Below are 27,045 nucleotides of genomic sequence, written 5' to 3'. Positions count from 1 at the left end.
ATTTTAGCTCCTGAAGTCAGCAGATCTGACTCCAAACACACACTGGGATTAGATCTGTCGATGAAGACCATGGCACGATGGCACCTTTGGTCAATAACAGCATCATTTGTTCTTCATATGACCTCTTTGCTACTTCCAGTTTTATTATTCGCCATGGTGTCCGTTACAGCAGCTATGTAGAGAGAAGAGAGTCCCCACCGTGTTTGGCACAACAGAAGCAGAGTAAAAAGACTCCTCTGAATCCAGAAGTATAACGAACTAAATCAATGCTCTAGTAAGTAGGAATAGAACAGCTGAACCACAAACATCCTGTGTGTCACGTTATACTGGTCAGATAGAGAAGTTAGGAAGCCACAAATAAATAAGCCTCTTTTTCCCTTTCTTTCACAGAAGCACAGGAATTCTCTGCCCTGCTCCCAGGATGTATTTAAACCAACGTGACGACACGCTCCAGTCTCAAAGTATATTATTGCATGCTTGTCTTTTATTAATGAGCACGCTCAGTTTTAAAATTCATCATCCCATGTTATCCTTAGGGGAGCTGCCTGCTAGGACTGTTAAAATAAACTGAATTGTGCAGTGGTCTCTATCGGTGCAGCTCCTACGCTCTGTCCGCACCTGCATTTTACACCCAGGAGTAGCGTGTCCTCCAGGCTTGCAGACAACTACAGCGGGCAGTTAACTACTTAACTACTTCAGTCTGTTTCCCCCCACCAGATGGGCCAAGATGCTCCAATTAACCAGCACTTACTGGCTAAAGTCCCACACAGTAGCAAGTCTAAAAATACTTTTAGACATCTTATAAAGCATGGGCTCGTTATTATAGCCCATTTAGCGTGCATGCGAGATATTTTAATGTGTAAAAATTGCCCATGAAATAAAGATTTTCTCCTCTGCTTTCAGAGAAAAAAACAACACACTGTCCTTACCATGAGCTAGGCAATACTTTCCAGTTCTTTTTTCTTACACTTTCCAGCCCACAGGACAAGCCAAGCCTAATTTGCCCGATTTCACAGGACGCCTTTATGAGGAACCCCCACGTGTGCCACAGCAGGTCCCCCATCCACCCTCCTCGCCGAGTCCAACACCTCTGACAAGGCTGGAATAGAGGAGAACATTTGCTCTGCTGACTCAAGAGCCTCCTCTGCTCCGCACCACAGGAAACCACACATGACACATCGCTAAATTATGTGGCAACACCTTTAGTGTTGATTCCCCCACAGCCTTGAGCAGGTCCAAGCCATAACTGCACCAGTTCTCCGCTCTGATAAAACACACGCACCATTGGAAGTAGGATACAAATAAAATTTACCACTTCAGATAAAAGGAGCTGGAACCGACAACATCTGCTTCTCCCAAAACAAGAGTTAAGCCAAGGAAGCTTGTTTTTCTAGAACAGCATCGTCCAAGCATGCAGACGTAATGCTGCTCCCCAGTGAAGTCAATTTAAGCCAACATCAGGCACTACAGAAAATCTTATTCTTGAAATATTAAGGTACTCACTGTACAAGGTGATCAACTGGAAAACTGGAATCTGTCCCTCTTCTGTACTCAAGTCTCCACTCATTTGTCTGGAGCCTATTAGAGAGGAAAGAAGTTGTAAATATAGACAAGGTGACAAAAAAAGATAAAAAAGACAAAGCAACGCAAAACAGACACACACACACACACACACCCCCAACACCGAGGTCAAGAAAGAGCTTGTAAAGCTCACAGCAAAGTCCCTCAAGCAAATGCTGTGATGTTTGAAAACAACCTATGGCACTGGCTACCTCTGGAGGTTCTCAAGGTCAGAGCTGCTCCAAGCCAAGAGTAAAGCAACATGTTTACACAAGGGAGTAGCAGCAAGAGCTACACAAAACTCCAGAAACAGCACACGGCAGCTCTTTGCGACACACGCTCATCACCAACGCACCATTAAACGTGTGGTCAAGAGCATTACACACGGAAACAAATTTTTCCTCACTGCCCACAAAAACTACTTTATCAAGAAACAGTCCTGAAGGATTAATGGGATGTGATGTAGCATACAAATAAGTTCCTTTAATACATTTGTTGTTTCAACTCACTTTATCTCCTTAATAAGGAGCCACTGAACTTCTGCTTAAACCTATTTTGATTAAGCGAAAGATTACCCATGGAATGGTGCTTGGATGCAGACAAAAGGAAAACCCGTAGCTAGACATACATGTTAGTTTACATCACACACAGACCAATTATGCTTCAGGGAGACATTAAATCCCCGTTCAATTAATAGAGACACCTCCTAAGATGAGCATTAAATAATTCCCTACGATGTAGCGTGACAACTGGCTACTTCAGTAAATTGGAACAGAAATAACTCCACGTCTCCGTACCAACAAAATCCCCATCAAAACTTGCCCTTAAAACAACAAGAGGTCAGGAAGGAGGGATGGGGGCAGGAATGGTGCTACCGCGGCACTATTGTATGCTTATATTAAAGACTCCTCATCAGAAAATTAAATGAAATGGATGCCTTTCATGTTTACCAATAAGAGAGATAATGGTTTTTATGTAAATGCCATTACTTCCAGCCAGATCTGCAAGAGACTCGAGCCATACAGCCCCATCTCCCCTTGCAAGCGACTCCCCTTCAGGCAGCCAATCTAAATGCAAATTATAATCAAATGGCAAAACCAAGAGTTTTCTGGATGATGCTGAGAACTTAAACTGGGGACAAAGCGTACCTATCTGAGAACGACCCTCCTCTTTTGGAAGACAGGCTGGTCTCCGTTGCTTTTTCACCCTGAACATGCATAAAAATTCAAGTATAACTTGGTTCTCATTTACAGCCGTGTTATTTACCTTTACAGCAAATAGAATCATCTGCTTCCATCCTACTACCCTTGGCATTAAAACAATGACGGACATTGTTCTACCACACTATGGAGAGAGGATCTGTCTCAGAGATGTTCTACCCATAACACGAGCATCTCATCAGCAAGGATATTAAATCAGAGTAATAATAAAGCCCCAGTTGGACTTTGCAGAACAAATGGCGCTTCTACATTTTCAGGGGGAGATTTCTCCTTGGATCGGAGTTGTTGGTGTAATTCAGAGGAGGAAGGTGTTATTACAGGATGGTTATTAGGAGGCAGAGATATAAAAGGGTCGTCAGCACAAGGAGCACCGCTCTTTAGCATAAAAGCTTTCTTGAAGAGCACTTAAATCCTGACCCCTACTTGGAGCATATATCAAGTCAGGTGCTTTGCCAGCACTGATTAAAACAAGGGACAAATGGCAAATCTGAAAAGAGCTAATATTAGAAACTGTAGTGTTTAATAAGTAGAATGCACAGAGGAAAGACTAATGATTAAAACAAAGGCCAAAAAAATCTGTCAGCCTGACTACAGCACAAGTCCACACGCAAGTCTCAGAGGGGACTTGTTACTACCACAAGCAGCTAAACACCAAAACTACCGTTCCCAAGAGGGGCACACATCCTCAGAGGGATGCAGCTAATTAACGATATAGGCATATACATGCTCATTACACGGGTGAAGAGCTTCGCGTTTTGTATGTTTTGAAAGTGCAGACTGCAGGAATATTCATAGAGCAGAACCTCGCTAATTAACATTAATAACCGAGGGACCACTTCTGCAAACAGCTGGATTTTGTGAATTAGGCAGCGAGAGGACACACAAAGCTGGGAAGCAGAGAGACAACGCGGCCCAGCAGGCACCTGGCTCGCTTCACTGGATATCCATAAATAATTTATCATTGTGCCTCAATGTATATGGGTGAATGTGCAGACTATAAATAAAGCACCTCTTATTATGCAAGGCCCTGCTAAATTTGATTAGTAGGGTTTGACTGCCCAGCTGAGGAGGCCATTAAATTAAAGAACACAATCTGGACTACCTTCTCTCAAACTTTTCACACATGCCAGCATTTCGGAGAACTCATCGACTTCTTTTTCAGCTACTCTGACTTGCTGCATGGTTAAACAGTTACAGATCAGACAACGTTCTTACAGACGTGGTTTAGTACTAGAGTTAGGTTACAGTTGGACTCCATGATCTTGAGGGTCTCTTCCAACCAAAATTATTCTGTGATTCTACAGATTTATACACCAAAATGCTGCTTTTCAGTCCTCAATCACAACTTGGAATTGCCAAAGATCCCTTCTTCTCCTCTATAAGCCTGAAGCAAATCTTGCTGTGTAGCCGCACGGTGGATCTTCTCTAGCAAAAAGAGACAGGAGCCCCAACTCAGAGCTTCTCACCACACCGACCACACGCAGGATCAACTTGTGGGCAGTGAAGAAAGGAAAAAGCCCTTCCAAAACAAGCACATCCTTTCTTTTCCCCAATTCAGACATTTCAGCAGCGTCATTCACAGTACAAGCCCAAGAAATGTCATGGCAAAGCGGCAGCACGGGGACACGTGCATTTGTTCAGGCACAGCAACTCGGGGAGATGACTCCACCACTCCAGGAAATACATCATGCAACAAGTACTATTCAATATATTCATCAATGACTTGGATGAGGGACTAGAGTGACTGTCAGCAAGTTTGCTGGTGACACCAAGCTGGGAGGAGTGGTGACACTGGAAGCTGTGCTGCCATCAGAGACCTGGACAGGCTGGAGAGTTGGGCAGGGAAAAATGTAATGAAATATAACAAGGGCAAGTGTAGAGTCTTGAATCTGAGCAGGAACAACCCCAGGTTCCAGTGTAAGTTGGGAAACGACCTATTGGAGAGCAGTGTAGGGGAAAGGGACCTGGGGGTCCTGGGGACAGCAGGGTGACCATGAGCCAGCACTGGGCCCTTGTGGCCAGGAAGCCAATGGGACCTGGGGTGGGTTAGAAGGGGGTGGTCAGTAGGTCAGAGAGGTTCTCCTGCCCCTCTGCTCTGCCCTGGGGAGACCACACCTGGAATCTTGTGTCCAGTTGTGGCCCCTCAGTTCCAGCAGGACAGGGAACTGCTGCAGAGAGTCCAGCGCAGCCACCAAGATGCTGAAGGGAGTGGAGCATCTCCCGTGTGAGGAAAGGCTGAGGGAGCTGGGGCTCTGGAGCTGGACAAGAGGACACTGAGAGGTGACCTCATTAAAGTTTATAAATATGTAAAGGGTGAGTGTCACGAGAACGCTTGTCACCAAGAAGAGCCTGACTCCAATGATAGGACAAGGGGCAATGGGTACAATCTGGAACACAGGTGGTTCCATTTAAATTTGAGAAGAAACTTCCTCACAGTGAGGGTGTCAGAGCCTGGCCCAGGCTGCCCAGGGGGGTTATGGAGTCTCTTTCTGTGCAGACATTCCAACCCACCTGGACACCTTCCTGTGTAACCTCATCTGGGTGTTCCTGCTCCATGGGGGGATTGCACTGGATGAGCTTTCCAGGGCCCTTCCAATCCCTGACGTTCTGTAATTCTGTGTAACCGCGCAGCAGCAAGTCGGCGATGGTGCCACCCCAGATTTCACACCCAGCCACCACGCACAAGCAGAATCTGATTTCACAGTTGGATTCTGACTTCATCCGTCAAGCCACAACCACGGCACATTTGCTGCAGCAGCGTGCACAGCGATGTGCTTGCAAACCAGAGCTGTTTCGGTAGCAAAGCTATTTCCTTCCAGAACCGAAGGTTTCAAATCAGAAACAGCAGATCCGTCCGTCAGTGCCACACATGCCCCAGCTGCCACTCGCTCAACCGCCCGCTGTAACCAAGAAGTTCGGTGCCAGCAATTTAAAGATTTTCCTTCAGAAACTTCCAACAATCACTTGAATTTCACAATTTTGCAAAGGGAAGGAAAAAAACTGGAAACATTTCCCCTTGCAAACTCCTTTCTAAAGGCTCCTGTTCTTAGCTGTACAACTCAAGCCCATGCTAAACTTTTCCCAAAACATTTTCCATCACACGCAGCCTGTGGCTTTCCCCGTTGAAGCTCAGGGCTTTTTCCCTGGGAAGAGCTCGGGTTTACGCACGCCAAAACCGAGTCTTTTCTTACTGCCTTTTGTGAGAGGCTTCATGCTATGATGAGTGCGTAGAATTGCAAAGCAGAAGTCCACACAAAAAAGAAGCCAGTGTGTGAGGTGGTTTTGTCTTAAAAAGGAGAGGCAGGAATGACTTATCGCCTCATTAAAGAGCTTCAGTCTGCATTTTTATTAGATATATTTAGACACCAATGGTTAAGGGGGAAAAGAAAAAAAAAAGGCAGTTAAATTCTTAACATATGGCCCTGGATCAGTCACATGGATATAAACGAAAATAGGCACAGCAGATTCTCCAAACGCAGGAATGGAAATCATTTTAATGTTGCACATGACCTAGAAAATTTCAAGTAATACCAAACCACGCAAAGGTGCGACGGGATTTAGCGACCGTAGGGCTGCGTCTTGCTCCCATTAGCTTGCATCACATACACCTGCGCATATCAGATACTACAGAAGACAGTAAGAGGGAGGAAAAGTAACTCCTGCTTGCTGCTAATATATTCTGCCTAAAATAATTTCGCACCCCAGCCATCAGCCTCTTCACTACCAGGTGTCTCCTCCCGCATGGCTGCAGCCCAAGCAGCTCCTGCCTCCATCCTGCAAGAAACACGCAGCTCCAAGAGAAAACTTATCTCAAAATCAAGAGTCAACGTATATAATTCTGGCCTGCACAAAGCACAGATTACTAATGCGAATGATATCTCCCCTAGCTTAATGGCAATGACAAATTACGGCCAACCGTATCTGTGGACACTCACACCGAACAAAACAAGGCGGCACACCCAGAGCAAGCACGTCCCGCAACCACTAAACACACATCTCGGTGCTGTACGTGGGCAGCAACTGCTGGTCGGAATATTTTACCAGCAGAAACTGCACTGCTCGCTGTAGAAGAAAAAACAAAACCCAAAAACCACACACACACACAAAATACATGTCCTTAGAGTAAAAAACAACAACATTCCTCATACTCAAAGCCATAACATAAGAAACAAACAACATAATGATTTCCAAACAAGAAGGAAAATAAACTCAAGAATACACATACAGAAAGAAATAAGCCTCCAAAAGTAGATTTATAAAAGAGTTCGGGGGCTTCTATGCAGGGCTACAACCTCACAGCAGAAGCTGGGAAGAGCACAAATCACAGCTAACTCAACTTGAGGCTGGTGCACAGTTCAGAGCTCACGGCACCCCCTCCTTGGCTCCCCTCCCACCCCAGCGCTGGCTGCTTCAAAACAATCAAGCAGAAAGAGAAATATGTTCCTACCTTTTCCATCAACCCCAGTGAATGTCAGTCCTCCTACCTTCCTGGAGATATTAATTCATAACAGGTGCACCATCCTCTCCATCCCGAGAGGATGCATTTAGTGCACCCATCCCAGTATCAACTCAGGTTTCCCAGCTGGACCTAAAAATCCTTGAAGGCAAACCAACCTTGAGCAGGAGCAGATAGCAAAAGCACGGCTTGGACACACAGTTTTCACAGCTTGGACACACTCACTCTTCACAGACAAGTAAAAGCACTTTAGGGAGGGCTTTTTTCCCTCCTTTCACTTTGTTTTAAATGGCTGAAGAATTTCCTCTGTGAATGCTCCCAATTGTGGCTCACGCTGAGTTATTTTTAAAAGCACAGAACCAGATTTTCAAGACCCTGAATGTGGAAATGCAAAGCTTTTATTAAGCAATAATAGCCCAGACAATGGTCACGATTTCCCAAGGGTCTGAACAAGGCAGCTGACAATAAGCTTTATTTCTCCACAAAACCCCCTTCACGGGCTTGGAGAGTTTGCTTTGTATGATCTAGGCTCAAGCTAGAGAGTTAAAACAAAAAGCTCTGTGGTCGTTTTCAGTGCGATTTCCTCCACCAATGCACATCTGACCAGAGATACAAAAATCACTGAGAAAAGACCCTTTTCGCTACTTCGTTCCTCCCTTTCCTATTGCTGTAAGATCCCTCCAAACTGCTACCAGGACATCACCCCATCAAGCTGGACCTTTGCTTTGTGGACGGACCACAGCTGACAAACTGGCCAGTCTTTCCAGGGTCAGGAGACTGAAAGAAAACTCTTCAGCCTTCTTCACTAATATTTGAACCATCACACAATAAATGACTCTCACTAAAATGGCCAGAAATGTGCTTCAAATCTCAGCCCGGCTCTCACATGGTCTAATCAGAGCCAGCGATCACGTCAGCTCTTCCTTCTGAGAAGGAGGAAATTACAACTACGGGGAGTTCGTACAATCGGCAAAACTACCCAGCACACAAGGTCTAGCTTTGCGTAAGCTACGTTTCATTCAATAAGGTGTCGTGGTTGGCCACAAACAGTTCCCATTACACCTAAATGAGCTGGTCTGGCTCTCTCTACAGATAGCAAAGGAAACAGGCGCTTCTGGGGCACATAAAACTTGATTGGTTCAAGATGGTTACTCAGGACAAGATGAACTGTGCTACAGAAATGGTTGTTTTTCTCCGCTGATTATAAAGCAGACCTTGGAGGAAGAAAAACAAATCCAAACCACAATCTGTAGACAACTACATCTGTACAAAAGAGTCACAACCTAAATGCCTCCCACTCGAGTTCTGCCCTCATCTTCAATAGCAAAGAAGATAACACCATAAATTCCTTAGTTCTTCAAAACCAGAGTATTTCTACCCTCCTACCGTCTCTCCTTGTCCCAGCGAAAGCACGGTGTGGCTGCACATCGGATTGAGGTTACAACTAACCTTGCAAACAAGAAGTAAGCTTAGATTCAATCTGATCACTTCCCAGTCTGGTCTACCACACAGCCAGGAGAGACAGACCACAGGACGGCTTTTTTCCAGCTTACCACAACTACAAAGGGTTGTGAAAATGTTTCCTAAACTTCCGCATATCTGTCAGGCTGTAGCCAAGAGAATTTCTGTGCCCCAAAGGAGAAAATGCTTCAGTACCCTTCACAAATACCCGTAACACTCCTGCTGCCAGTGCACCCTCACCAAAACAGCCACCAGGAGCTGTAGATGCAAGATATGCATGTCTGGTGCAGCTCTTGTCCCCCTCCATCACTCACAGAGGTACCAGACACCTGAAAAAGGTTTCAAGTTTGTCTACAACTTCCTAAGGGAGAGAAGGAAAAGGTGTTTAGAGGATTTCACTCAAAATATGCTTCAAGCCCTTCCCTTCTTCAACCTTGCCTGTAAAATCTTCAGGGATTCTCGATCCAATATAACCCTTCAACTTGGCTTAACATGCTACTGAAAATGTATTAATAACCTGCTTATCTGTAAAACAGCTGTCCATGTCATATGTGCAAGTAGCTGCATAGTCTTTCCGGAAAAGTACACAGAAATTCAGGATACATTCAGAAAATGTACGTGCTCAGAAACTGAGGATGCCAAACACACCCAGATATTGCCATTCAGAGAATTCACAGAAGCCTTTTTTGTGCAGCAACATCTGGAAATCAAAGCATATTATTTTCCACCTCATAATCAAGAGATTTGCTAGATTATCTAGAGATCTGTTTGATCACGACAGACAAAGCTGTTGAACCTCGCGCAGCTGCCTGAAACGCGCACTCAGGCAAAGAGCTCGCTCCTGACACCGAACAACAGACGCAGCCCCCTTGAATGTTCACTTCCAATTAGCAAAACTCACAGTGTGAGGAGGAAAGAGCAAGAGGAGTGGCCACAGGTGACAAATGTGCGTGCCAGCAGCCGCCGCTTGGCAGACGAACCGCGGTCCCTGTCTAACGAAGTGAGGATCAGAGGCAGCGTGCAGTCAGCACTTCATCTGCAGGAGAACGAGAAGCCAGAGAGACTGGAATATTGTTAGGACAGACAGCAGAACTTTAAGAGGCAGCCTTGACAGCGAGTAGAGCTTCAATTAACAAGCTGTATTTGCAAGGCCAGATTCCAAAATGCTCCTCAGCATCCAATCATTTAACTGTCGCTTAAAGAAGGAATTGGGTATCAGCTGGCTGAACAACTTATCCCAGCCAGATGCTAAAACTACCAGCAAATACTCATCTATCCTACACCATTCAGGGCCCTCCACCAGAGAACAGTCACGCGCCACCACTGTGCACCTGTGAAAATGGTTTGAGAGGTTCCTCGCGGTCCCGAGTCCACTTGCCAAATGATATTTCGTTTGGTGATTCACAGGAAGGCAAATCACAGCCCACCTTGTTGCCAAGAGAAGCCTTTTCATTGCTCTCTTTCCAAATCATGTTACGCAACAAGTAATTCACTCCTACATGTGTCGGAGCAAAAAATGCCCTTCAGCATTAATAACTATTCTAGATTACTATAATATTCACAGAAATAAGATCATGGAGATTTTATTATACAACTCTGCAAATTACTTAAATCAAGTTTAAAAGTACAAAGTTAAATTAAGGCTCCTTTCCTGCTCTACCCTGCATGCCTGCCTATGAGAGCACACACAACAAAACTAAATGGAGCTGTTCACTTTTAGACACAATGTAACAGCTCTTTAGTGACCTTTGGAGGATCTGAGCACCCACCTCAAAAAGCATGTGCCACGGATTTGTTCCAGATACTTTAAGAAGACACCAGTCTCAAAAGAAACTGATGACAGAACCATCTTTGGAAGGATTCAGGACCATATCGTACTGAGCCTTCATTGTCACCAATGGCTTTTACAGTAATATGATAAATATTTTAGCATATAAAGAATTTGCTGCATTATGTTTCTCCCTGAGCTACTGAAGATCAGCTTGGAACTCATCAATTGCAGGGATAAAGCTCCCACGAAGCTGAAAGCTACAATGGAGATCTTACTGCCTGCATCAAAACTGCAGCAAAAAGATGGAGAAAGGGTGAAGAAAATAAAAGGCGTCTTCAAAAAAACCCAAGTCGTGAGCTCACAATTTACATAAGCCGTCACCAAATTCATAGTACCAGCAGTGAGATACCTGCAGTCACTCAAGCAGGACGTGTCCTGAAGTGGAATGTTTATTACTTTGGGTCTCAAGATTCATTATTTTGGGTCCCAAAACCCACAAGCTTCCCAGCAGTTTGAAGGACACGCTGCACAGTGGAACGCTGCTCGTTCTGGCTCCATTTCTGCCATCAGCTCACTCAGAAGACTCTTAAAACTTCAGACGTGTTTTTGTGTCTCCATTTGTTTGCCTGGAAGCACCAATGCTTTGTCATTTTGGAGAACCATCTCAAAAACACGTGGAGTTGTCCGCATCTCCTCAACCCAAGGAAAGGAGATGCCACATTCTCTTTCTAGATACCCTCATCTCCGCAGAGGGTAAAGCATCCAGAGAACACGTAAAGCCAGCAGATACCAGCCCTGTGTCTGCTGATCTCTGCAGAAACCTCAGCCAGCCAGATTATCTCATATTTTTCGGATCAACAGATTAAGAAAAATTATCCCAGGGGTATGGCAATGGACCAGAACGCAGGAGATCATTTCAAGACAATTAAGAACAACTCCTCAATTTTGTCTTATGACCTCACTCATTAGGAAGAGTTTTTATCACCCCCAAATAACATCTTTACAAACACTCCCCCCCACGTCTCTGCCAAGTCTTTCCTTACTGCCATTGTAAGCCTGAGGCTTCTCTTTCCTCCCCTCAAGATGGAGTCAAGGTAAGATCTTAATTTCCTCTACCATCTGCAATGAAACTGCCAATACACGCAGGCCAAACAAGCTAAAATTACACCATTCATTTCAGCTTAGTCAGCTCATGCCACAGACTAAGTCAATATTAGACAAATATTCAGTAAAGAGCACAATTTAGTTAAAATCAGTGCATCGCGCCCACAGGAGTGCATATATCAAAGGATGAGAGACAGCAGGACATGTTTGGTATTTGGGGGACAAACACTTGCCACTAAATAACTGCAAACTTCTTTTGGCTGGAGACATCCTGTTGTCATAAAAAAAGGGGTTGAGGGAATAGAAGGACCAGTGTCTCCTGAGATCGGGTTTCCAAACCAGGCCTGCTGCATGAGAAACAACCAGCCTTCCCGCAAACTACACCATGTGCAAGGGAGAACATCTCTTTCAGAGAGGCAGGGTTGCTAAGGCGATCAAACAAGAGGCTCGTTGTCCACACCAGCCCACAATTTCTCAACACATCCCCATCACCAGCTATAGGGCAGTACAGCCCATACAAGGAGCTAAATCCAGTCTCCATCGCAAAACCGGGCATCTGTGCGCCGTTCTTGAGAGCTCTTCACGTCTGTTGGTATCTTCACAGCTGTGCCACAGCTGGAAGAGCACAAGGAAATCCTGAGGAAAAGGATTTATGTGAAAATAATGCCAAAGAGGAGGAAGTCAAGTCAGCAAGCGGAGCGTGAGGAATCTAGTAATAATAAACAGAACAGATTAAGCACAACTTCGTCATAAATTGAAACCAGCCCACCGCTCTCGCTCTGAGTTTTCAGCAGAAACGATGGGAAAATTAAGAACTCATCAATTGCAGAGCAGTCTCTCAGCTTCCCACTCCTTTCTGCAATTTTTAGAAGCTTCTAAAATCCAGTTGTTTCAAACAAGCACAGCCCAGCAGATATCGGTGCTGTGAGTCAGCAACGTCTCTTCACAGATGTCATTCCTCCCAAAGGAACTGTTTTCCAGAGCAACATCTCCAGACCAAGCGCAGCATCAGCACAACTCGCTCTCAGAGTTTTCTGCCTGCACTGTTTAGGGGAAAAAAATTGCTGAGACCACCCGGCATGCCAAGTTGGTTAATGACATCGCAAAGAAATAGGTGTCAACTTTCACATGAAGCTGCTCCAAGTTAGAAAATTGACATTTTTTTCCTTTTTTCAATACTCAGAGATAGAGAAAATAGAAACAATTCCTTAAACTGCCACCTCATTTTCTTACAATAGCATCGTCTCCCCTCCTCTGTGGTTGCAGGCTGATCCTAAAGCTTCTGGATCTGTCTAACCCCGTTGCAAGTGCTGGTTCATCCTGCTAGTTGGCAAAGTTCTCGGTACACATGAGCCCTGGGAAATGATGCCAAAACTGCAGATTAAAGGAATAGGTCAGTGAAAAATCCCAACAAACAGAGCATCCCGAGGCGGGGGCAGGGGGAAAGCATTGATACAAACCTCTCTCTTTCACAACCAACCACAGTAAGTCCCCTGCTGTCAGCAGACATGAAGCATTACACGGGTCAGAGCTGCCACCAGCAGAGAAAGCTGCTCATAAAAAATAAAACTACATGAGTGAAAACTCAGTGTTCCTTGTTTTGTACATAACTGTCTGGGAGATGAGAGTCCAAACACCAGGAAGACAGCCCAAAGCAGCTGCAGAGCATGGAGCTTCCCACCCAGCAGCGGCCCTGGGAGCGTGCAAGGAGCTCGTCTTGCTTGGCCAAGGGAAGGCGCCGTCAAAAACACAAGATCCAAATCCAGAAGAAACTCTGTTTTGCAGAGCTGCAGCTCACCAAAGGGATACTTTGGGTTTTAATTCGGTTGCACAATAAAAATTAAAAACAAAAAGATACATATCAAGGTTTATAGCAATATTTTTTCGTGCCCCTGGACAAACTCTTTAGCTACAGAAGCTGAAGGAAATCACATTGACAGCAGTGGACACACATTTGTATCCTGCATTTAAAAGCACAAAGAACAAAGCTCTGCTGAATGTGGGAATTAGAAAGCCTGACAGATTTAACTCTGGTTTATCCCCTGGCAAATTAGCTACTGTTTAAACATGGGGCTTGTGCATTACATCATCTGTTTTTTGGGGGGGGGCGGGGAGGGGAAGGCTGATTTTTTTTAAAGCTAAACCATGCTTGTCTTCACAGCTTGAGGAACATCATTCATTCCTAACAGGCTCAACAAAACGAAGGGGTGGATCAAACTCTTCACAAGAGCCCTGCAAGCAGGGAAGCACACACCTAAACTGCTTTGCAAGTTCAAACAGTAGCAGATCTTATCTAGAATTTAGCAGGAAATACAGAGTGCCCCTCAGGTCTGACTATTCAGATCCAAGGATGAAAAGCCTGCAAGGAACCATGTGCAAAAACCAGCCTGACTAGGGGTTGAAATCACACATGCTTCTGCTCACCCAGCTCCCGTTCCATGTGGATCTAAGGAGACACGTGGTTGGGTCCTATTTGATTCCTCCACTCATTTCTGTCATCTATATATAAATAACTCCAGCATTTCAGGCCTTCTAGAAACCACAGTGCCTTAGTAGAGCAGACTGAGAGGCAGGAAAGAATCAGCTGCAAACTGGAGGTATTTTCAGTGTCTGTTCTCTTGTTCCAGCTTGGACACTCATTTTGGAGACTCATTTTTCCCTCGGGAGATGCAGATCTCAGTCAGAGTAAGTTTGTTTCTCAACACTTGGCAGAACCCTAATTTTGCAGCACCTGCTCTTTGACCTCTGTTTCGCGGAGCTTTGGTGTATTGGAAGGACCAGCCTCTCCAAGTAGGGCTTTGGAAAACACACGGTGCAATGGGCTCTCATGTGAAAACTCAAACACCGAGCTGATCAGAGAAGTTTCACACAATCTGTTTTTCAGACCCTTCGAGCTCAAGAGTTGTCAAATTTTAGAGATGAAAGAGGAAGAATGTCAGAAGAGACTTTTCAAAAGGGTGAAAGGAAGAACCATTGGTCTCAGCCCCGAGAAGAGCAGTTTGTGTGGAGGGGTTTTTTCTGTTCTAAACCTGGTAAGGTTCTATGACTTAAGCGCATTACAACCTCTTAAGCTGAAAGAAAAACCAAACCCAAACCAAAACCCCAAACAAAATCCACCAAACCACAGCCCTTTCATCATCATGCCTCTAGACATTCAAGAATCCTGCGAGAATTTTCTCCTTAGATTAAAAATCCAAAAAACATTATTTTGATATAACACCAAGGACAAGCAATAATGTCTATATAAAAAAAAAACAACACAACACCTCAAACTTTCAGAAAACTACATCAGTGGAAGTCTTATTAAAGACAGTTTAACCTTTAAAAAAGCCAAAAGTGTAACGCACACAGAAGAACAGGCTTTGATGTCAGAATGTAATTAAAACCAAAAATAAAACCCCAAACAACTCAATTCTGCTCTATATCAAGATAGCCAGGAGCCTGGGAGAAAATCAAGTAAACAAATTTCCTCTCCGAGATTCCAAAAGGTCATCACAAACAATTACTAAAATGCAATACCAAAAACAACATATGCCAAGTCTTTTTTTCAATTTAACAAGTTATCTTTACTGCTCAAGTTATTACTTGGAAAGAGTAATAATCACAAGGATCACATAGCAAGCTAGATAATGATATGACTACCGAAAATGCATTAAAACTGCATTTCAAAATGAGTAGGCTACACAACTGTTTGTTTCCTCTTCCTCTGCTTTTGCATAACGTGGTTCACAAAATAGATCTCATTTGCAGTTAAACTTGGGCCAAAACAAAGACATTCCTTCCCACGTATGGGATATCAGGGAGATTATTAATTTCACTTCTCATAACGGAAGAGCAGAAGCCATAGTGAGAAGGCCTCAGAATAAAAAGTCAGGCAATAAAAGGAAGCACCAAAGTCTGAAAAGCTTTGTACCAAAACCACATCTTTCCAGTTGTCTCCCTGCCAAGCAGTCTTCAAAATGGGGGATTTTCTTCTTTCAGAGCAACTCCAGTCCCCATTAACAGGAACTGCGAGTGTCAGCACAACCCTCGACTTCACCCAGCAGCATGTGGGAATTGAAAAATGAGCATCCTCTTCTAGGGACCTTCGCAGTCACACACAACAGCCAACTATTCTTGTCCAGTCAGCGCGTTCATTTATAACAAGTCCCCCTGCTTCATTAAATTATCCTCGTTGGTCCTGAGCAGGCTCTAGATTTGCGATGAAGATAAACGAGCACTGGAGCAGCCCTCTGACATGGCACAGCAGCTCTGTCACCGTCCCATTACCTATTCTGTGTCTGCCCAAGCCTCACAATGCTCAGCCACTCCTGTCGCTGCCAGGGGAAGGGGACAAGACCATAAAGACACCGTCCTCCCCTCCCCAACCATCCCCTCCAGCTGCAAAGCAGCAGCAAGTCCAGCTTCTCATTGCTCTGCCTCTTGCTTTGCCTTGTGAGTAGCAGAAACAGGTCAGCTCCTGCCAGGCATCTATCACTCACAGCCTTGGGGCAGCAAAATTCCAAGTACCGGAGCTGGATAAAAATATTAAAATACAGAGATTCTCCCTGTCCCCTGCCAAGTGAGCAGGTCTCCTCCTCAGCACTGCCAATGCTCGTGTCTCATATCTTGGGAGAGCCAGGTTAGACTGAAGAAGGGAATATCTTAATGCAGGATCATTAAGACAGTAAAATACCAGTAAGAGAAGAGGAGAAGGGGTGCCTGGCAACATCGCCCCCAAAGCTAAAGGAACTTCCTACCTCCCCCAAAAAAATTCACAGGCAGTTTCTGAGAGAGGGAAGGGGACCAAGGCCACCCGTTCCGCAGCAAGCTATGGAATCAGTTCGACCATGTCATGAATCCCAGCTCCAAAGGTTCGTGTCAACAAGTACAGGGCAGGACTTCCCTACATCCCAGAAACGCTGCAATATGTTCAGATAATAGAGAAACATTAACCTCCATTTCCTAAAAATTTATAAAGCGCGGAAGCAGGGGAAGGTGACAGAAGAGCACGGGTATAATCCCCTCCCTCCTCAAAAGGCTCCATGTAAAAATACAAATAGTCCGTATGCAGTATGAGTTAACAGCGCTCCCTCGATACGCACAACATAGCTTTCGGTAAACAGGCTAAGAATAGGCACAGGGACAGCAAATGGTCCAAGCGAGACACCTCTGCAAAGCAGCATTAAGCTCACAAGGAACCTTGGCAATGCTGCTTTTGCTTTAATCAGTTTTAAGGAGAGGAAATTCACTTTCATTCTTTTTATAATACCTACTCCATTATGTTTGTCAAACAGCTGCCACTTTCTGTCCCAGATATAGCTGCTTTCAGTGGTAACCAAAAGGATCGCCGTGACTGCGCATGTATTACAGATCAGAGATGCATATTAAAACAGACTCGAGATCCGTCTAGAGATTACATGTCACTCCTTCCAAGTCAATGGAATTGTACAGACATGCAAGTCGGCGCAAAGCCTGGGTCATACTTGTATAAACTACTCCAGAAGATGCTCTGGGCCTTGCTGCTTGAGAAATCTTGTCTGAAACAAAGCTCAGTAAGACAGACATTCAACTGATGCAAAAACATCTTCCCCGACAGCTCCTTTGACAAGGAAGAAATAATTGCGTTGCTTGGCCTTTCTAATCAAAATCATCATTGTCCCAGCAATGTAAAAGTCATTTCCAGGGAAAGAGCAGGTCTGCTTCCGGAGGGGTGGGGGAGAAATTATTTCTGTACAAAAGCCTTGAGATACCTGCCAGCTCCAGTTCCATCGCTACTACTGACTAACTGCACCCTTGAGACACTCGCAAAAGGCTCAGTGCTATTCATCACTGCCACAAAGTAAAAACAAAGTCAGAAGACCCTGGAGGCAAATGTGAGAAACCAGCTTCAAGCTTCGAGTCTTTTTATTATTGCTATTTTAATTAAATCTTATTTTTTGTTAAGAATTCCAAGATCAATGTCAACAACACCACTTTGCAGATGTTACTGATTTACAGCTTTCCCGTCAAGTAACGTAGCCTCCAACCTGTTTTATAGATGAGAGGTGTAAGAAATCTGCAGATCATGACAGAGCCCAATAGCAAAACCAAAAAATATCAAAGATCTTCTGGGTGCACCAAATCCTGCGCCTCTGCTAGAAAGGAACCACGTCAGAACCAACTCTACGTTCTGCTTTTAGTAAGATCAATGAAACAACAACCACCCAGAACGTTTTTTTGGTTTACAAGATCATTACAAGGACAGCTCTTACCTTTCTCCAGGTCCTTGATGTTTCCTGATGCACGGTTGAGAACTTGCAAGGAAAGGCTTAACAAGAGCTAATTGTCAGACGCCACAGTAATTAGTGGCAACTTTCCAGTGCATCCATCTCTGGCTAGTTTTCAGATAGCTGGCTCCTCCTGAACTCCCACATTAAAATGAAGGTACACAAAGTAGGCGGTACACTCATTTACAAGTACCGAGGTCTTCCCAGGAGAGCTGCCTAAGGAAAGAAATATCTTCCCTAAACAATGCATGGGTTGGGTTGTTTTTTTTTTCCTTCCCAGTTGCTATAAGACTGCTATCTTTATTAATAATCTGAGAATGAACTTAACCTATTCACTGACATAAATGTACAAGGCAATTCTGGGAGTCACTGGATTCCTGTATCACTTGTTATCTCTGGCCAGCGAATTACCTCTAAATGAGAAAGACAGGATCATACCGTCCTGCCTTCTGCCCACCTGCTGGTTACTCATCACAGCTTTGATATTACTATTCCACTTCCATCAAAGGTTTCCAAACTATTTTATTTGCAGGTCCTTACCCTGCAGATAGAAACGCTCCCAATACCAAACTCACAACCACTTTGCTTAGACCTTACAGATTCCCTTAGAAGAAATCCACAGCGCAGAGGCTCACACCAGCTCCCTATATATTTAGGCTCAGCTCTTAGCTCCGAGCTTGTTTGGCAGCTCTTCTTGTCACAAGCCCCAACGCTTTCATGCCAACCTTTTCCAGGCATCATCTACATGTCAGTGGTACTCCACAGCATACACTCCACTCAACATCAACACAATCCAGAACACATCGCTTCCCACTAAGTGCCTACACAGAGCAGACCTGCAGTATAATTACTTCCTTACGCCCGTAATAGAAACGCTAAAAGACATGTACAAATTTCATCCCGGCATGCCCCTGCGCTACATATGATGCAGAGGTATTTAATCAAGTGAGGAAAAGATGAAGAAGTCTTTCCTGCATTCAGTGACGTGTTTAATTCCATCATGCTCAAGTTTGGACGCAGAAGGTGGGGTACATATAGGACAGGGAAAAGAAAAAGCTTATCTTCACATTGATAGGACAACATAAATGTTTTTAATTGTACTGCCTCTATATAAGCAGAGGATCCAATTTCCACATTAAGTTGCCGAACTTGAACTCCTCATCTGTTTGACCAGAATTAGAAAGTACTCAACCTGTCAAGAAGTGTTCGTTAAGGAACACTACACGTCCATAGAGCAATTTATTTCCCTCTCCATGGCATTTTGGCATTCAAATAAATATATTTCACTTCCAAATGAATATATACATCACCAATACACTGGCATAGATTTGAGATGACTATATAGCTCCCCAATCCTTACATGTGACATAGAAGGGCTGGCGCAAAACAGTAAGAAAGCTCATCCTACAGAGTCAGATGTCAGAATATACACTTAGCACAGCAACATCCGCACCAAAATGCAACAGGAATGGAAACAAACCTCAGACTACATGCACTGCTACTATCCTGAGAAGAATGTCAGCTAAGAAGATATCTGCAAGTATTTTGAATCATAAAAGAAAACATTTTATGAAACAAGACAGATAAAAAGCCAACCAGCTGAAAACAGTACATTAAAAAGGAAATAAAAATGTTACTTGTGCAGTGGGAAATGTTAGTAGCATTTTTTTATTAGAAGAAACTTGAGAAGGTTTTGTAATTCCCTGTATACATCCCATGTTCTTATAATACAGGGTGATGGATCCAATATCAAAGCAGTAGTGATTTCAAATTGGGTGGGTCTTTTTGGAACATCCTGTACTATCAGGAAGCCATCTGCATTAGAAAAGTAAACTACCTTCTTAATGCACCAAAATTTCTGGGCAAGGGGAAGGGCAGGGAACAGGCAGACAAAACACACCCCCTCCTAACTCCAGGCAATGAGATCTCAGCCATTTCAGAAACTGACTGTAAGGGCAGAAATTTTGAGACTCATTACAACACAAGCCTTAATAAAACTCCTTTACACCCATTAAGTGGCTGCAGACTATCCGCTGGTTTGGAGTTCTATGATTCCCTCCCCTTCCTGACAAACATAAAAGATTGATTTGCGTGATTTATAAGTCTCGATTTTCTGTATTTCACTTAATTTGATCAGCAAGGGGCACATCATTTTATAGTGTTATTGGTTATGTCAATACAGCCCTGAGAAATCCATGTCAATACAGCCCTGAGAAACCCATGTCAATACAGCCCTGAGAAACCCATGTCCACTCGCCAGCAGTTAGCAGGGGCAGATGCCAGAGGATGGAGCACAGCACACCTACACAATTCTTATATGAAAGACTGGATATTGTAAACTTCTTCTGCAAATGATAAATTCAAACAAACAAACAAAACAAAACTGGAACTTGCTTTAAAATTGCTACAGTGTTGTAGGGAATGTCCAGCAAGTCAAGATACAAAATGTCCTTTCAAATCTATTTGTGTTGGATAAGTCAGTCCTCTATAATAAAATGCTCTTGCTGGTAACAGACATCAATTAACTAACAGCAGTGATCTCGCAAAAATGGGATTTCAATTTGCACTTCAAAACTGGCCCTGCAACTGCTGCATAATAACATCAATTTACCTGGTTGGCCAGCACTCGAGGCTTCCTATGGCCAGGCAATGCAGGGATCGATTAGCTGTAAGCCACGGAGCTTTACACGCTTCTGTCTTTATCCAGCCTAACAAACCCCAAAAACCTCCAACTGGCTTTGCACCTCTTCTTGGGCAACATCCACCAACAGCATTTGCATCTGACAAGCAGCCGGCTGAGCTTCAGGAGCCAAACTCAACCACGACAATCCCCAGTAAACAGTACTTTTAAATATTCTCCAAGAAGAAAACCATGGGCTCTTTGCTTTTGAGGATACGTCTAAATTGCAACCACAGAAGTGCAAGCACAGCCTGTGTCAGCGCAGGTTATGAGACAACTCGAAGTCCCAGCTGTGTCCCCCAAATCTCACGCAAATGCCTCCCCTACTGCCCATCCACAAACTACGAGAATCGTGCCTATCTGTACTGAAATGGCACCTATCTAAATACGTTTATTACTTGCTTTTTTCACAAGGAAGTACGCAAAAACCCACATATTTTGCTTGCTGGGTGGTTAAGACACAGGAATCCCAGGCTGAGTTAGGATTCGTTCAAGAAAAAGTCCACCTTGGGTTAATACCCCCAAATTAGGAACTGTTTCAAAGTGTTCACAGTCTGCTCCTGCCCCCCAAAAAGGGGTATCTGGCACAGATCACAGGTAGAGAAGTGAGACAACAAGAACTGGATGAGGAGATAAGATGAGAGGTCCCTTCCACTTCAGTGTTTTTATGGGGTTTCTAAAGCAGAAAAACTGCCTCTGGACTCGGAATCAATTCACATTCGACTGATGTAATTTTGGCTTCAAACAGTTAGGATAAGCGGTGAGCTGCATTTCCCACCCCAGTGAAATCATTATGGGGGGAGGGGGGTGGAATATCCCAGGAAAATGGGCAAGGGAATTGGGAGAGGCGATAGGAGTCAAAGAACGAGGAGAAAAAAAATCAAGCAGCAGAGACTGAAAGGAAAAAGGAACAAATGCAGCCAAGGAGGAAAGTGGCAAAGTCTACAAACAAGATGATTGTATCGTGGCATTTCAGGACATAGTAGTCATGGAGGGCAGACTCAAGATGGGATCTGGCTCTACATATCCAAGCAAGCCCTGGGAATGCAACAACATTCAGCTCCTGGCTGAACAGTCCCAGAGATCTGCGCTACAAATATTCAAGGGAAGAAGAAGATGATGATGATGATCTTTCCCATTCTAACAGCACACAAACAGCTCTCTGATTTTGCCAGATTTTGTTGAGAAACAGCCTAAACGAAGGCAAATCAACACTCATGTTTTTCTTGGTTTGTATTATTTGCTGCTTTTGCTCTGACTTGACAACTGCCAAAATCCATCCTCACACACAAACAAACATGAGAGCTAACAGCTTTCACTTGAAAAACTGCAGAATTTCAGAAAGCTCCTCTGGACTTCCCTTCTGCAAAGAGACATCAAGAACTTCAAGAACTGCCTGTTCCACAGCTGTGCTGCCAGAAGAATTTGGCTGTATCGGGCTCAAATGAAGACAACCAACTACCCCAGCTTCAGAACCTCTTAATGCTGAGTTGAACAGATGCAAACTCCCATTTCTAGAATGAAAAACTGAAAAGCAGAGGCATCCCAAAGCCGTGAGTGAATACAGATAAAGCTACATGTAATGACGTGTCTCTCAGATGGTACATGAAGTTAAGGGATTTGTTGAGGGGAAAACACTGGTTCATTCCTGATGCTACTTCTGCGTAGAAACTAGCTCAGAATTCCTCATTACTTGATAAAACCTGGCAACATACAAAGCACACCTCACGTTCCAAGAACCTTGCTATCTAAAATATAATAGAAGCACAAATCAAAATACATTTGTAACATGTTTTAGACTTTGATGTCTCACATATATCGATTTCTCCATCAAAACAGAAATATCTGGAAGATAATCACCTGCATGTGACAACCCTTTCAGGAAATATTTATTTAATCTTCTTTATACAGACGTTAGACTTGCAGCATGGAAACCCAGAAATGTTACTGCCAAGCGATCATATCGCGATATCAACACACAATTGATCAGGCACACACATAAGCAACAAGAGATGGGAAACTAGTCAATGAGACACACAATACTTGAATTTTAACATGCGCAGCAATAGAACGGCATATCTAGAATGCTTCTCAGCACCTTTGTGAACCCTTAATACCATTTTAAGCATTTCCAGCTCCACCAGGCTCCAAACTGTGTTTCTACCAGCATAACGGGGCGTTCAGTAGCCAGCAGCAACGCATTAACCCCGCACCGGCAAAATTTTTGATTGGAAGACCCCTATGTTTCTGAGCAAGAAGAGACCTCATGTGGGGAAAACAGTGAGGAAAAAAGATAATAATAGTAACACGAACCTCAACTTCAGCAAACAATTCACAGGAGCGTTAACACACGCATACCCGAGACACCTTTGTGGTTTCTGCCCTCACCATCTCCCAAGGCAAAACCCTAAAGAAGCGACGGGAACACGATGCTGAAAACCCCTCGAAACTGAGGGGCTGGTCAAGTTTGCAGGACACGGGACAAGCTGGGGTCAGTGGGCTGGGTGACCATGGGAGCAGAACCAAGCACTAGGCCTCAAGACCCACCTCAGAGCTAGGGACGGGGCTGTGGGGGACACAACGTCCCCCAAAAAGGGCTGGAGGTGCCGCGGGCAGCCCGGGGACACGAAACAAGGGGGTCTGGGCGGGGGGCCGGCTCCTCATAGACTTAGTTGAAAAAGGCGGGAGGGAGGGCGGGCAGGGGGAGGCTGAAGGCGCCTCCCGCCATGAGAGTCCCCAGGCTAATGGGACCCCCCCCGCTCCCTACCCCGCGGTGCCGCTCGCCCTGTGAGACCCCCACAATGTCACTCACTCTCCCCGTCCAGTGTCCCCAGTCCTGAGGGCCATCCCCCCAACACCGTGTCCCCAGTTCTGAGGGAACCTACCCCCCCATCTGCCCCTCACGGACACCCCGGCCGGGCTGGGGAAAGGCCACCCCCCTCACGCCGCCTCAGGGGGTTCCTCCGGACTGTACCACTCCCGCCACTCACTCGGCCCCACGGGCTGCCCCGGGGGTGCTACCGCCACGAGTCGCTCTGCCCCCCACCCCCGCCTCACACACACACACACCCCGTACGTGGTACGGTCCACCCTACCTCTTGGCGCCCTCACTTCACCCTCCTGGCGGAGCCGCGGTCCCGGCGCCCGCTGCGCCGCTCTCCGTCTGTGGCTGGGGGGGGAGCCATAGCCGCTGCCTTGTCCTCCCCCGCCGTCCGCCGTCCCCTGCTCCCCCCCCCGGTCCGGACACAGTTGGTTTGTTCCGAGAAGCCGGCCGGTCTTCTCCTCCTAAACCGCTGGATCTCTCACGTCTTCGGCCATTTCCGACCGAACCGGCGGAAGTTGCCGAAGTGGTGGCGGAACTTAACGGCCTTATCCGAAAGGCGGGCGGAGATAGCCGAACCCGCGGCGGAGCTTGCCGAAGAGATGAAGGGGCGGGGAGCAGAAACGCGGGGGAGGAGACTCTTGGCTCCGGAACCTAGCGGGAATAGGCGAAGCTCTCCATCTGTGCCCCGGAGAAAGAGCCCAAAGCTAGCAAGGACTCGCACCGTTACCACCCGCCCGCTCCCGGCTCCGAGGGGGGGAATAGGGCGGCGAAGTGAAGGCGGAGCTTTGTCCCTTTAAATGACGGCGGGGGGCGGAGCAACTGCTCCCTCCCCTCCGAGTGCCCGCCCACATGCCACTGCGCATGCGCGCTGCGCCACGGCGCTTTTCCCGCCTAAAGGTGGGAATGTGCCCCGTCGCCTCCTCCCTGTCACTCCCCGAGGAGCCGCCATGAGGAGCCGCTGTCCCCTCGGTGCCCGGCACTGCCTTGCAGGAGCTGCCATGTCACACCCCGCTAGCCCTGTCCTTCCTCAGCTGCCCCCCAGCACCCCTGTGAGGCTGCGGGTGCGCTCATAGAGCTCAGATACACCTCAGACATATCAGCCAAACTGCAAACTTTCCACAAATCTCCTCAGAAATACGTCCAGGTGACTCCTGGCAAAAGGGGTTATGAAATCAACAATATTACAAGTACAAAAATATCACTACAGCTTTGAATTTGTTGCAAAAGTACACCAAGGTCTGCATTAACAGCACAAATTATCGCTCATTCTGGACAAAGTACTATTAAATACTACGGAGGTGTTAAATGTCATTAGTGGGTAAATGTTGTTAAGCCACAGCAGGTATGTAAAATTTAGGGCTGCAGTTATGGAACATACCATGCAACAGATGGTGACTGAGACAAAAGCAAAAAAAGAAAAGCAATGGGAAAATAAAGTCAAGTAATGGTGCCAACATCTTCTCACAGCAAAGCCAAACCAAACAGGTCCAGTGTGATGCTTCCTTGCTTTATGAACTTTAATGTTATATTCCACGGCCCCCATGAAAGGCATTGGTATCTATGGGAATCAAATGTCATCTCAGAGCACACAAACTGACAACTTTTGAGGGAATTTCACAGGAAAAATCAGGGTTTTATCTCCATAGGAGAGGAGATGTTGGCAACCCCAGTGTTGCTGTGGCCACAAAGCTCCAGAAACCTCCGCTTTAATAAAACATGAGCACTTCAAATCTGCAAGAAACCACTTTTCTATCATCCTGCGCATTTTAACAATAATTTACATGTGTGTGAAGAAACTAACTTTTACAGTGAGATGAAAAAACAGCAGGGGGTAAGGAGGGGGGCACAGGTCTACCCTTTGATAAACAACAAAATCCAATCTCGCGAGCAGGGAACATGCTGAACTGCAGGTTCAAAGGCTCTAAGAAACAATCCTCTATATTTTTCAGGGAAAAAGAAAAAGACTATGACAGCATTGCACAGTGTAAAGACAAAATTAACATCCGAATCATCGAACACACCCACGTTGTTCTAGCACACACATCTGCTCCCACTCTACCAGGGCTTGAGGTTTTGCTGTTCCACCCCGAGTTCTGCTTGAGGAAATGGGGAGACAGTAAATTCCCTTCAGGACCTCGCTGAGGAAGAAATTCAAACAGAGAACGTGCACTCCAGGACACAATAAAACAATTTCTCCCCAAACAAAACAAGCTTTCAGATCAGCAGCCAGTCCAGCAAGTCTTTATTTCAGATAGTGCTGTCAAGGCTTTACACATTATCTTGACAAAGACACCTTGAGATTTAATTCCCTTCTCCGTGTACTTACCCTTCTTGTTCTAATGTAGAGCAGATCAGTACTAAAGAGGAGTTTTCAGTTTCCCTTCCACCAAGCTAAAAACCCACTGCTCAACCGCCGTCTGTAAATCCCAATGGAAAAATTCCCATTTTCAAATATCCTCATTTTCCACCTTTTCTGCTACTGGGTTTTTGTTTTCTCATACACAGTATCCAAGAACACATATAAAATTTTTGCATCAGAAGTAGATCCTGATGGGCAGAGTCTGTAAGCCGGGATGAATAATAGTTTAAACAAGAAAATAAGTGGTATAGAAAGTTGACCAACTCCTTCTCTAGCGAGGAGAAGCCTTTTTACTCCTCCCACCACTTCTCAGCCTGGTTTCCTAAAGGAAAGCAGCCCAAACAGCAATAAGAAGGTTTGGGATTCAGAGGGTGCTTTGGGCTCCCAGGGAGGCAGCAATAAAGAAGAATCTAAAGATTTATAATAAATAAAAGAAGGAGTTTTGGGGGTGGTGAGAAAGGGAAATGGGGTGAGTGCCCATGGTGGGGGGACAGAAGACATGGTGGCTGTTAGAGGCTATAGGTGATAACAGGAACAAAAATCTTTTAGAAACCCCAAGGCATAATGTAGCAAGACTCGGCCTAACATAGCAAGACTAGGTCTAATGTAACAGAAACCTAACAGAGAAACAATAGCTCTGTAGAGACTGGCCATGAAGCAAAGCAGGATGTGCTTGGCTTGCAAGCTGGGAAAGTGGAATGTTCCACTAAATGAAGAAAGAGCTACGTTACTTTTGCTGAGTAGCAGCACAAAATGACAATATGCTCAAGAAATTAAGTCAAGAAGCCGACACCGTGGGGGCACCAGGCTGTGAAGACACCAGGGACCACTGGAGCCCCTTGATGAAGCCTCTGGAATACCAAAGATGAACTGTAGGCAAAGAGCAGGGTTATGGAAGTAATTTCTGTTTAATGCATCAACTAAGTGGTAGAAACAAATAAATATGCAATAGGTATATGCAATAAATACCAAGAAGTGCAAATCATGTGCACGCTCGATTAGAGGAATGATCCTCAGAGCGTCTGTCGCGCTGCAATAAAAGTGCTGCTTTTCAACACTTTCAAAACAGTGTTAAGGAACCTTTTTGCTGACTTTTCGGTATCATTTTCTGGTGACCCAGGTGGGACAATCTGCCTGACCTCCTGTGGATCCCAGGATCTCTGGAACCTCACACCAGCACCAAGAACTCCTGGAAGGGACCACACATCCTCAGACCAGCTTGGGACATGGGTAAGACCCCATCAGTAGAGATAAGGCACTTTGGTTGTTTGGTTTGGATGCTGCCTACATAAGATGTGTGGGGACCCCGGTGCTTTAGGTGGGTTAATAGATTCCATGGAATTTGGATATCGATGCTTTTGA

The 27,045-nt window shown here is 45.2% G+C and overlaps 1 protein-coding gene across 1 annotated transcript in view; it reads right to left on the bottom strand.

The window, feature by feature from the left end:
• Nucleotides 1-24,033, bottom strand: part of EXTL3 (exostosin like glycosyltransferase 3) — a 132,201-nt gene extending 108,168 nt beyond the window's left edge. The window contains exons 1-2 of the mRNA XM_080342118.1: nt 23,596-24,033; nt 1,504-1,578 (exon numbers count right to left, since the gene is read on the bottom strand). The gene's annotated coding sequence lies outside the window, so the exon portion shown is untranslated. The remainder of the gene's footprint in view (nt 1-1,503; nt 1,579-23,595) is intronic.
• Nucleotides 24,034-27,045: the final 3,012 nt, after the last annotated feature.

This window comes from Nesoenas mayeri (genome assembly GCF_963082525.1).
Source record: "Nesoenas mayeri genome assembly, chromosome: 3".
In the NCBI taxonomy this organism is placed as follows: Eukaryota; Metazoa; Chordata; class Aves; order Columbiformes; family Columbidae; genus Nesoenas; species Nesoenas mayeri.
Note: the sequence above shows the minus strand (reverse complement) of the source record. Positions and strands in the feature narration are given on the sequence as shown.